Genomic DNA, 12,651 nt, shown 5'->3' on the forward strand with positions numbered 1-12,651 from the left:
TCATGAATTTTATCAATTTTGATTTTTTTTTTGGGCGTGAACGAAGGGTTTCACATCGTGACCCCTTAGGGTTTCACGCCGTGATGCGGACTTCATAGAAAAATTAAATTCGATTTTTTTTTGGGCATGAGCAAAGGGTTTCATGCCGTGAAGCGGACTTCATAGAAAAAAATTAAATTCATTTTTTTTTGGGACGTAAACGAAGGGTTTCATTCCGTGAAGTGGACTTCATGGAAAAATTAAATTTGATTTTTTTTTTTGGGCTGCACGAACGAAGGATTTCATGCAATGAAACCTTAGTGTTTCGCACCGTGAAGCAGACTTTACAAAAAAATTAATTTTATTTTTTTATTTTTTTATTTTTATTTTTACCGTGTGAATGAAGCGTTTGACGCCGTGAAGTGGACTTTACGAGTTTTTTTATTTTTATTTTTAAAGCATGAACAAAGGATTTCATGATGTAAAACCTTAGCTTTTCACGTTGTGAAGCGAACGTCATGAACAAATTAAATTTGATTTTTTTTGGATGCGGACTCCTAGGGCTTGAACCCTTAGGCCGTGAAAGTGCAGAAATGGTTCACAGCATGAACCATTTCTTCGATTTTTTTTTTGAGAGTCTAGTAGGAAATACGAATTTCCTTCTTTGGGGGGGATATTTTTTGAATTTAAAATTAAGGAGATATGAGCGTTTTCCCAAAAAGATAAGTGGGAATAAAAAAAAGTCAACCTTTTTATGACACCCCTTACACCCTTTATAAATGACCCCCAAAATGGACAATTTGACAACTCATGAGCATCTACTCATTGAATGCTCATTAGCCTTAATGAGTTATGTAAATTTTTTTAAGAATTAATCAAAGATTAATCTTTTTACTAATCTTTCTCTCTTTAACATTAATCAAGGACTCTAATTAACCACTAATCTTTATTTAATTCACACAATTGAGCACATCATTGGATAGAACAAGGGGATACTAATCTATATGCATCAACAAATGTGTAAATTAATCTAAAATAGGAGATTAGTTAGACTCTTAATTTTGATCTCCTCTTTTAAGGTAAAATTAAGCAGAGAGTCAATTTCCTCCAATTAATGAAGAAATTGATATAATTAGGTGTTTTGATGCATCTAGATGCTCTCAAGACACTCAAAAACACTAATTTCGACTACTCATATGATCAATTCAGATCCCAATTAACACATTTTCTAAAATTTTTACCTCTTGAACAAGATTAATCACCCTTAATGACAAAAGCCAATCCATTACGATAAATTAGTCGAATTCAAGGGTTTTTTAATTTTTTAAAGAAATTTTTTAAAGGATTAAGCTACTCCTAATGCTGGCTAACATTCTAATGCAAACAATTTCAACAACAAATACACAATTAAGCTAAAATTAATGATTTTAGTTCTATGTTTAACACTAAAGAGAGCTAACATTCACTAAAAATTACATTCTATTGCATTGTTTGATACAATGGATGCAAACTAAGCCTAATATGACTATGTGCAAGCCCTAAGGACATGAAAAACCACAATAACAACAATAAATCAAGCTAAAAATTAAGCAAAAATACAAAAACAAAAAGAGAGCTACTCTACACCAAATCACACATAAATCACCATCAAATCCACATCTTTTTCATGGAAAACCATTAATCAAGACAATGGGCAATGGGTAATGCGTAGATTAGAGGAAAAATGATGGAAAAAGCCAAGTGATGGCTCTCCGGTATCTGTGCCAAAAATGTTACGGCTCACTCTAACCCTCCTTGAAACACATCCAATAAGAGATTACCTGGTGAATCATAACTGTCGCGAGGATCTTTCCAATGGTTGAGCTTGTAACCCTTAAGGTCTCCAAGCTCTATAACTCCTTGAGAAGCAATTCCAACGCCCCTCCCGTCGAGCATTGTCACACTGCCGCGTTGCACTACAAGCACTCGTCCCTCCTCTCACCTCACTTCACTCACACACACTCACTAGCATGCATTAGGGAGAGAGATTAGCAAAAGCAAGACTCAGTTGCACAATGGGAGAGTGTCTTGTATTATGAGAGATATTCACTTATATACATGGCCATAAGTGTTCACACTCACTTAAACTGTGGCTGGTCGGGCCATAAGAGGCCTAATGTTATTATAATGATTACTCTCATAATATATCCATGAAGTATATCACTTAGGACTTCATCCTAACTTGCTACCACACGCTCTTAAAGCGGGAATCGCCATAAATACTCCGTCACACCATTACGGGCACTCGTCCAAGTAGTAGCTTTAGACACTATTGCTTCATATCTTGAATGTATGACCCTTTGGTGTATCCACCTTGACTCCTTGATGTAAGATAATGGTGGTAGCTCTTGTTAAACCTAGGAATGGGTTAACAAGGGGGGTTGGTTAGTGGGTTGACAAAGGGAGGGTAGGCGGGTGAGTGAACAAGTCGACATGGGGGTGGGAAGTTTGGCGAATGATTGAAGAGGGGGGAGGACTCTATGGATGGTTTAGGTTTAAAACTAGCAGACGAATCAAGGCAAGGAAGTTGGATAGGAGCACAGTCTAGAACCATTTGAGTTGGGCAGAAATTTGGCGGGGATGACGGATGGTCTGAGATTTTTTGAGTTGGGTGGGAAGTTGGTAGTAGGTGGCGGATGGTCTAGGATCAGACAGGCGTAAAGAACCACAAATAATATATAATATCCATACAAAATCTAATATTATATATTGATCATCTATAATATCTAAAAAAATTAAATCTAAAAATCTGTTTTACTAATATTCATTATTTCTAACAAGTGATTATTCACCTACTCTCTCTCAAGTATTATTGATAATATATAAAAACCAAGCACAATTATTAATATTATATATTATCAATCTAGTTTTATAGTAGCAATTAAAAAATTTAATGCATGCCAACTACTCTCTCTCTCTCTCTCTCTCTCTCTCTCTCTCTCTCTCTCGTGAAGGCCATGCCATAGTAGATCTTTAAAGAAGCCCCTCGAGTGTTTGCATGAGAGACAGGGAGAGAGAGGGAGAGAGAGCCTTAAACTGCTAAAGCTACGAGCGAAAAGTGTGTGAGCATGCCAAGGCCACACAAGGTTACATGCATGCTTCTGCCTCATGTGCGTGTCACTCTCCAAACATGCTTCTCCAAGAAATCCTCAGGTAACCTTCTCCCCTTTGACCTCAAAATTTGTGCGAGTAATGTGTGTAGTGTGTTCTGTGAAGAGGAACTGGCCATACTCACAGAGCATAAGAAAGAAAAAAAGAGGGGGTTGTGAGCCCCCTCCATGATTTGCGCTAACGTGGACCATACACACAAAGCACAAGAAAGCAAAAAAAGAGGGGGCCGTAGTTTTCATCTTCTTCAAGAGTACCCAATGTATACAATGGCACACTTCGTCCTCTGACAATTGTAACTGAGGTCTGTTTGGAAACTTGTGAATCCTCATAGTCCTGTTCTATGTAGCTCTTTATGTCTTGGTGTAACTCATGTTAAGCCTTTAATGATGCAAGTGTTGACGCTATGTTGGCTTCACCATAAGAGAAGAGAACTCCTCCAAATGAGGATTTGAGAGACTGCTTTAATTTCGTAAAGGATTCATCGAATTCCTCATGTGCTTTTTCAATCGCATAATTCATGCAATTTACCTCCTTCTTTAGAGAGTACGTCTTCCTCTTGAAAGGGGAAGCGTTTCTCCTCCGATTTTTTGTATTTTGGTTGCTTTCTTTTAGGATTGAAATTATAAGGTTCAATCACAACCGGTGATCTTGTATGACACTCAAGAATGCTAAGCATGCTCTCCTGAGCTTGCATTTTGCATTTTGCATATGTCATGTGATCAATCATGATTTTCAGTTTGGGGTGGTTGGGCGATTTTCAGTTTGGGGTGGTTGGGCGGGTTCTAGTTTCTTGATTGGTATGTGAAGTACATCTATTGACAAATCAGAACTTTTTTCATCCTCACTTAGCGACGTACTAGAACTTGTATCATCTTCTTTTCTTGGATCGTCAGGTTTTCATTAGGTTTGCCCATGTGACGAGAACGAACTTTATTTTTTGGGCTTTTGTATCCTGTGTCGCACATGTGGGTGTTGTGATTTGTGTGGTAGCCTTTGAGGTGGATGCTTCAGCATCATTTGTAGCTTTTGGCTCTTTTGGGTTTATGTCATTCACAGGCTCTTCTTCCCTATCCTTTATTTCAACTTTGGTTTCGATAGTTTGTTACCCCCTATTTTCTCGGGTTTAGAAGGTTTTGCTTTCTCTTTTGGTTTTTGCTTTAAAGCATGTTCCTCTACCCACTTTGAAGTATTTTCTTTTGCATTCTTTTTTACTGTATCTCATGCCTTGGCTTGTAAGCATGTAAGCACATTCAAGGGTACCGTGGACAATTACCCATTTTGTACACTTAAGATATTAAGAGTTGTATTTTGTGAGACGGGTTGCAGCAGGGAAAAATCGTTTAAGGCATAAAACCTTAACGCGTGAAACATCCGATTTTTTTTCCTTCTTTTTTTGGCCACGAGGGCTGTTTTATGACGTGAAACAATAGGTACGGTTCACGACATGAACTAGGTGGTTCACAAAAAAAAATTAATTTTTTACTTTTTGGAGTCTAGAGGAAAATTCAAATTTCCTTGTTCAGGGGAATTATTTTTTGAATTTTAAATTGAGGACATATGTGCGTTTTTCCAAAAAGGCAAAGTGGGAATTAAAAAAGATGAGACTTTTATGACACACCCTTACACCCTTCATAAATGAGCCCCAAAATGGACAATTTGACAACTCATTGGCATCTCTTCATTCAATGCTCATTAGCCTTAATGAGTTATGTAAAAAAGTGCTTAGAAATTAATCAAAAATTAATCCTACCACTAATCTTTCTCCCTTTTAGACTAATGAAGGGCTCTAATTAACCACTAATCATTAATTAATTCACACCATTAAGCACATCATTGGATAGAGCATGGAATTGCTAAGCTATGTGCATCAACTAATGTGTAAATTAATTTATAATTAGAGATTAGTTAAACTCTTAATTTCTAGTCTCTTCTCTTTATGTAAAATTAAGCAAAAGAGAGGAAAATTCATCCAATCGATGAAGAAATTGATGTAATTAGGTGTTTTGATGCATCTAGATGCTCCCAAAACACCCAAAAACATTAAATTTGACCTCTTACATGATCAATTTTGATTCCAAAAAACACATGTTCTAAAAAAATTTACCTCTTAAATTGGATTAATCACCCTTAATGACAAAACCAGTCAATTAAGGAAGATTAATCGATTTCAAAGATTTTTTGATGGTTTTAAAACTTTTTTTAGAAAGATTAAACTACTAATGCTTTTTAACACTCTAATGCATATAAATCAAATAAAAAACACACAAACCAAGCAAAAATTAATGATTCTAGATCTATGTTTAACTCAAAAGAGAGCTAAAAATCACTAAAAATTGCATTTTGTTGCATTGATGCAATGGATGCAAATTAAACCTAGCACACACACTGTGTAAGCCATAGGAACATTAAAAACCACATTAACAATAACCAAAACAATAATTTAAGCTAAAAATTAAGCAAAAGGCATTCTTTACAAAACAAAAAAGAGAGCTATTTCTCACAACATCACACACAAATCACCATCAAAACCAAATATTTTTCATTAGAAACTATTAATCAAGACAATGGGCAATGGATAATGTGTAGATTAGAGAAAAATGATGGAAAAAGCCAAGGGATGACTCCCCGACAGCGACGTCAAAAATGTTATGTCTCACCCTAATCCTCCTTATTAAAACACATCCAACAAGAGATTCCCTAGTGAACCATAACTGTCATGAGAATATTTCCAATGGCCGAGCTCATAACCCTTAAGGTCTCCAAGCTCTACAACTCCTTAAGAAGCAATTCCACCGGGTCTCCCGTGAGCATTGTTACACCACCGCATTGCACTGCGTATACTTGTCCCTCCTCTCACCTCACTTCACTCATACACACACTCACTAGCATGCATTATAGAGAGAGAGAGATTAGCAAGAGGATTAGTAATATTAAGGCTCAATTGCACAATGGGTTATATTATGAGAGATTTTCACTTATATACATAGCCATAAGTGTTCACACTCACTTAAATTGTGGCCGATCGAGCACTTTAGGCTCATAATAGGCCTAATGCTATTACAATGACTGCTCTCATAATATATCCATGAGGTACATGACTTGGGAATTCATCCTAACTTACTAACACACGCTCTTGAAGCGGAAATCGCCATAAGTATTACAAAGGACCATTACAGGGGCACCCGTCCAAGTTGTAGATTTGGACACCATTGCTTCATATCTTGAAAGTATGACCTTTTGGTGTATCTACCTTGACTCCTTGATAAAAGATAATGGTAGTATCTCTTGTTAACCCTAGGAAATGGATTGACATCACATCCTAATCTATGGGGGCCACTTTGGGTTCTTCAAGTTGAGCTTCAGGCAAAAGGACTCCAACAACATGGCTTGGTGTCTGTGTGAGGAGGTATGGGTTTACTACTTTGTTGCCATGCTCGATTAGGTAGTGGGTGAAGTCCTAGTGGAGCATGCTAGCCCAATTGTCTTGTTCACCCTAGTGTGAATGCAATAAATTTTATGCATGTATATGCAGTTGTATCTGTCAACAACAGGCTTCACCTGCATGATCATTAATGCCACCCTGTAAGCCTTGAGCTTTGGATCCTTGAGAGTACTGAACTCTGCTCCATTGTTGTTTAATTTGGTTGGTAGGAAAATATGTGAAAAGTCTAACTTTTTGGAAAAGGGGGTGGCTGATAGGCAGGTGAAGTGCATCTCTGATCAGCCTTTCCGTAATCAAAACTGGCATTTTGGTAGGTAAATATGTGAAAAGACTAGCTCTTTGGAAAAGGGGGTGTGGCTTTGGTTCGACAGGCAAGTGAAGTGCATCTCTGATCAGCCTTTCTATAATCAAAACCAACATTTTGGTCCCATAGACCCCCCTATTACCATGCCCTATTTTGTGTCCTATTGGTACGAAGCCATAAACTCTACACAACTGTGTGTTGACTAAGAATTGGACTAACTCAGCCATGTTTATTCGAGCTTTTCCTTTACCTTTGAGTTACATGCACCAACTGCATGTAGTTAGGTGACTGGTATTGGAAGTACACATTCTTGTTTTCCACTGTCTCAGTGTGCTTTATGATTGTGCCCCTGCATTGATCCATTAGGGGTTCCATGTAACTGCCCTTATGGTGCACCTACTTAGCTTTTCCCTTGGACTTCTTCTTGGAGGTCATGTCATCGCCCCTCAAGGATGTTGGTTAGCCTTGTTCCTAATATAGCAGATCTTGATGGGTCTCCTTTCCTGCCATGATGCTAAAATAGAGAATTTTTATTAGGCTATTGATTGGTGGGAGCATCATGGTCCCTATTAGATGTTAGATGTTATAATTATATGCTAGTATAGCCTAATGGTGAAGAATTTGTCAAGAAAAAACAAGTCTCTATTTTTCCAATCACAACCTAATTTAGCAAACTGCAGAATCAGTCCTCAAGTGCAATGGATACTTGGTTATATCCTAAGAATCCATCAAAAAAACTATAGGCTTTTGCACTTGCCACCCTTTCCCAAACGTGCTTTGTACATGGCAATGGGTAGTAATGATCTCTGTGGGTTGCCACATTCACCTTCTTCAAGTCGAGACACACACGAAGCTTTTCGTTTTTCTTTGGTACAATCACAATTGGTGATACCCAATTGGTGTGCTTAATTTTGTAAATGAAATCCACAGCAACATGACTTTATCAATTTCCTCCTTTACAAATGTCGAATAGTTTGGATTCATTTGGTAGGGATGCTGCTGCTTGATCGGCCTTAAACTTTCCATGATAGGGATGGTGTATTGTACCACTTCTAGCAGCACTCCCTCTTTATAGCTCCAAGAAAAGTAGTCCTTAAACTCTTTTAAAACAGTTATTAATGCCTCTTCTTCATGTAGGGTTAGGTCTGTGGCAATGGGGTCCTTATTAGGTTCTGCAATATCTACCTCTTTCACCCCTCTGTAGGTCCATCATATGAGGTGCTTGTTTGATCACCCCTTGAACTTGCGCCCATATGTGAACTACTTTCATGACATCAACATCAAAGGATTTAAAATGGCTGGGAGCTGCTGCAAATCTGGCTCCTCTTCATTCTCCTTCTTTCTTGCTAAAGCTCTTTTTGCTTCTCATTCTGCATCAGGCCAAAGCTTTGTTTTGCTTCCTTCTTGTTGGTGATCTTGTGAGCCTAGAAGGGTTTTGGCTCACTTCTAGTAGCTCTTGTGGGGTTCGTAGCATTACTTGGCTTAAATCATCTCCCATATTCTTAGAAAATCCCTCATGAATTTTAGTGGCTTCAATGTATCTTAGCCATTGTGCACTCTACAATTAGCTTCATAACATTTCTTCTTCAACCATTTTTTAAATTTCGACCTTTTGGTTGTAATCGAGGCTTCTTTCTTGTCAGATTCAGATTCTTGCTCTTCTCTAAGGGTATTATCATCCATATTGTGGCCTCTTACCTTTCTCATCAGGTTCCATAAACGTCATCCCAATCTTCCCCATGACATCTATCGTGGCCAATATATACATCCAATTTTCGCAAAAATCATCATTCAGAAGAGGAGCATACAAGATGTTCTCTTCTTGTGATGGTTCTAGTGATGCATGGGTTGTACATAGTTGCACCAAGGTGGCTCTGTCTATAGTTTCCAAGTCATTCCCAAATAACCCCCCATCCATAGGGTGCGTCTTCCAAGTTCACACCTCTACTTTCAAGCTTTGTGAATTCTTCCATGGATAGATGTGATCTATGGCATAATCATGTACCAATTTGGCACTTCTCATAAAAGGTCTTTCGACGAGAATCACATCGTACGAATCTATATGTTGTGTAAAATTCATGACCACAAACATATGGCAATAGTGGAAGGAGAAGAATTTCATCTTAAAGCTCTGTAGAACTTCCACAGGTCGTGTGACATGGTACCATCAGCCATCTTTACAATGAGGTTCGTTCGCTCCTTTTACCTTGGGTAGCTACACACACTTGTATCATGATTCCCAAGTCACATAGAGGTCACATAGAGTGTGCGCAATACATCAATGGCTGTTCGAGTCTAAGAACGAGCTTGCTCGCTTCTGACCTTGGCTCAAAAAACAAAAACAAAAATAAAACTACATCAACGGGCGAGGAATCAAATGTGGACACTCAATGCTCGTGTGATTTTGCTAACATATTGAGCACCATACAAACTCTCATCGTGGGTATATCCCTTACCTCTTTTAGCTTTATATTCTCTAGGAGTGTAGTGCTTAGCTCATCTAGAGTCATATTCTGTATACATCTCTCTGAGGTTGTCATGCTTATTCGGCCCTACGCATGCAATGGAGCTACCGTGGTAATAGATTTGGTATCATCCGGTTGTGGTAACTCAAGCATGTTATCCTCAAAGTCAATGGCTAGTTTGCAATCATCAAGTGATGTTTGGTTTGGCAAACAACAAGCAGTCATGCAGCTTAATATCCCTTACTCCCCTACAGAAGCATGGGAGCAAGTGCTCATCTTTCAACCTTTTTCTAGGATTACACCTTGAGTTTGGGTTTTTAAATGAGAGATGTAATCTCTCATCGAGTCTCTCACACTCCTCTACTTGATGCGATACAATTGAGCCACAAGGCTAGGCTTGTCTCCACTTCGTACAAAATTAGGTATAAAACACTCTTTCGTGAGAAAGTGTCATCCAGCTTAAGCGATCAATACCATTGATGTGCCTTCCCTTATAATGTAAGGGAAAACGTAAATATTTTCATCTGGTCAAATGATTGGTCCATAAGTCTCGCATAACGATTCGTATATCTCTAGGTGTTATATGACGTCGCCATCACCTAAAATTTTTGACATGAATCTTGCCACATGATTGGGCTTGTATGGTGTTGCTCTTTGTGGTGCCGGTACAGTACCTAACTCCCTAGCAACCCCCCTTCCTATTTCTTTAGCTATCCTTAATAGATATGTAGGTTTTGCGACTCCCATATGAGGGGATACTCTTATTGGTGGGACCTCATACGTCATCCTATCTTCCCCTCACCTACCTCGGCCCCTTGTGGCTCTAGCATATCAATTTATATATAACCTTGGGCCAAGTGGTATTGGGATAGTTTCTACGTTTCTGTTTACACCATCATCTAAGACGGTTCCTCCCAGGCTCCCTTCTTGTAGAGAAACATGCCTCTCATATACTCCTAAAACTCTCGGATTCTTCACATTGCATCTACCTCCGCCTTGTTGTAAGTTTTCTCCAAATCTCCTCGTGTCGTCGTCACAGTACCTTGTTTCCCAAGAGAGGTAATACAAGAGCAGTAAGGTCATCTCAAGTCTCATCCGAAATAGGCTCTAGAGGTGGCATACTCTCCCCCATTTCCAATTCAACCTCTCTAGCACTGCCTCATGTGACCAAGTTCTCTTTATGCCTTAATCCCCTGAGACTAGAAGAATCTTATCCATGTATTGTTGTATCAAAAGCACGTCTCTCGGCCAACTCCCTATAGAGATCTAAGTTGGTATTCTCTTGTTTAAGCCTTCTAAGTTTGGCTTATGCTTCTCATTCTTTCCTCAATCTCTAGCTATCTGGAAGTGGGAAAGTATAGTGCCCGCATTTAATACATAATCCTGAAAATTGTGAAACAAATTGATTTGTCAAAAAATCACGCCATGAATGAAAATCACGACCCTGATTTTGTAGTGTGCAAAATCACGCTACATGTCCTTCCCCATTAGGCGGCCCATCTTCCTCTGCACCTACTTCTGGCCCCTTCGCCAAAGACAAAGAGAAGGTACAAGCCTCGAAGGAACCTTTCCCCCTTAACCAACCCTCTACCTATGCTACACCTCTCCTCACCTTCACTTCACCACCTACCACTCCTCCTTAGAGATCCCAACCTGCCTCTCCAACTCCACACCCCCTCATCCCCCAAGCCAGTCCCACCACCAACTTCTCTCAGTGGCATCTTCAATGGACTCGTCAAGTCCTCAACCTTGTAAGCCAACCACCCCTTTCTCCCACCGTAGGTCTTGGAAGAGGGTGAGACCCCCAAAGCCCCCATCATCAACGGAATTCAGCAGCCAATTGGAGCAAAGGCAATGCCCAAACCCTATGCTTGACACTAGGATCACTGATCGTCTTGACATCAGCTTTATCAAGTTTTATCTAGAGCATAAGTTCCAGTAGTGGTTTCGATCTTATCATCACAAGTGCGATAGAGGAGGATGTAAGTGACCACAGCAAGCCCAATGCCGCCCTAATCGCGCATGATCTTATGGGCGAACAACCTGTGTGGTAATGTCCACACCAAATACTCAGCTACTACGAGCGAGTACAATGGATGCAAGGCTAGCGCATGCTCACTTTCAAAGACATGTTCGAGATCGCCTTCTAGACATCCTTCCATCGAACCACCAATACACGAAGTCTCACTTTGACTGTTGCTAGAACTTCAGTGGATTCTACTACTAGCCTCACTGCTGATTCCGAGGACAGAACCACAATTAGAGAGGGCGGTAACCACATTTGCAAAGCTCCTTTGCGATGACAACAAAGGAGACAAGGTTGAGGACCCTAGCTCTCCACAAGAGAGAGTTACTCTAACAAGAGTGGCTTGAGGTGCAAACCAATATGACCCTTGCATTCTCCTCTGCTTCTCTCTATCTTACAAGGCTTCAATGTTCTCTCCTGTGCCTCACTTGCTTTATGCCTCTTCTAGGTTACTTTGAATTTTTTTGCTAAAGAACTTAGGTTATTTGCTTTCTTTATTGCCTTAAGGAGAGAGATTTATGTATACATATATGTAAGTAGATTTATCAAATTAATAAAGAAGTGGATTGTTAGCGAAAAGAAAAAAAGAGGCATGTGGGATTGAATGGGTGTAAGCATAAGGGTTTGAAAATCCATCACACACACACATTCAAAATTTACTTATATGAGGTGGTGAAAAGCATTTCACACAAACATTCAACACTTTAAGCTTAAATTTTTTTTTCAATTTCTCCCCTCCTAAATATAGTCACTCTTTCAAAAAAAAAAGGAAGGGCTATACTTTTTTTGGATTTGCCAACCCATTCGGCCATAGTGGACGGACATGTAGGCGCCCAATCCACATTGAGCATTCAAGAACCTGCTCATGTGGTGGCATGGGCAACCCATACTAGTACCAGCCTCTCACCACCGAACCCTAGCTCCATCCAAAGCAACCCCAAGCTAGAGGCTAGACCACACCACAACCACACTTTTGCTCAAACCTTGGAATCCCTTAGCACTGAGGCACACCAGACCATGTTATGGCCTGGCTTGGGTCCCGATCCCCTCCCGAGTCGAAATGTGCACTTATGAGCCAATAACTCACTTGTATATGGATTGGACTATAAATCTAACAAAAAAGCACACTTTTTGATAAAGCCCTTAGCCATTAAGTGCCCGTAAATCACTATTACCCATGGTGTCCCCTTCCAAGGCAGTCCCTAGGTATAAGCCTTGCCTCAAATTACATTATTGCTTTAAGGGTCATAACATCTCTCCCTCCACCACCACCTCCACTCCTAGC

The sequence above is a fragment of the Cibotium barometz genome, chromosome 22 (genome assembly GCF_041138505.1).
Source record: "Cibotium barometz isolate CiBa-2024 chromosome 22, ASM4113850v1, whole genome shotgun sequence".
Classification (NCBI taxonomy): domain Eukaryota; kingdom Viridiplantae; phylum Streptophyta; class Polypodiopsida; order Cyatheales; family Cibotiaceae; genus Cibotium; species Cibotium barometz.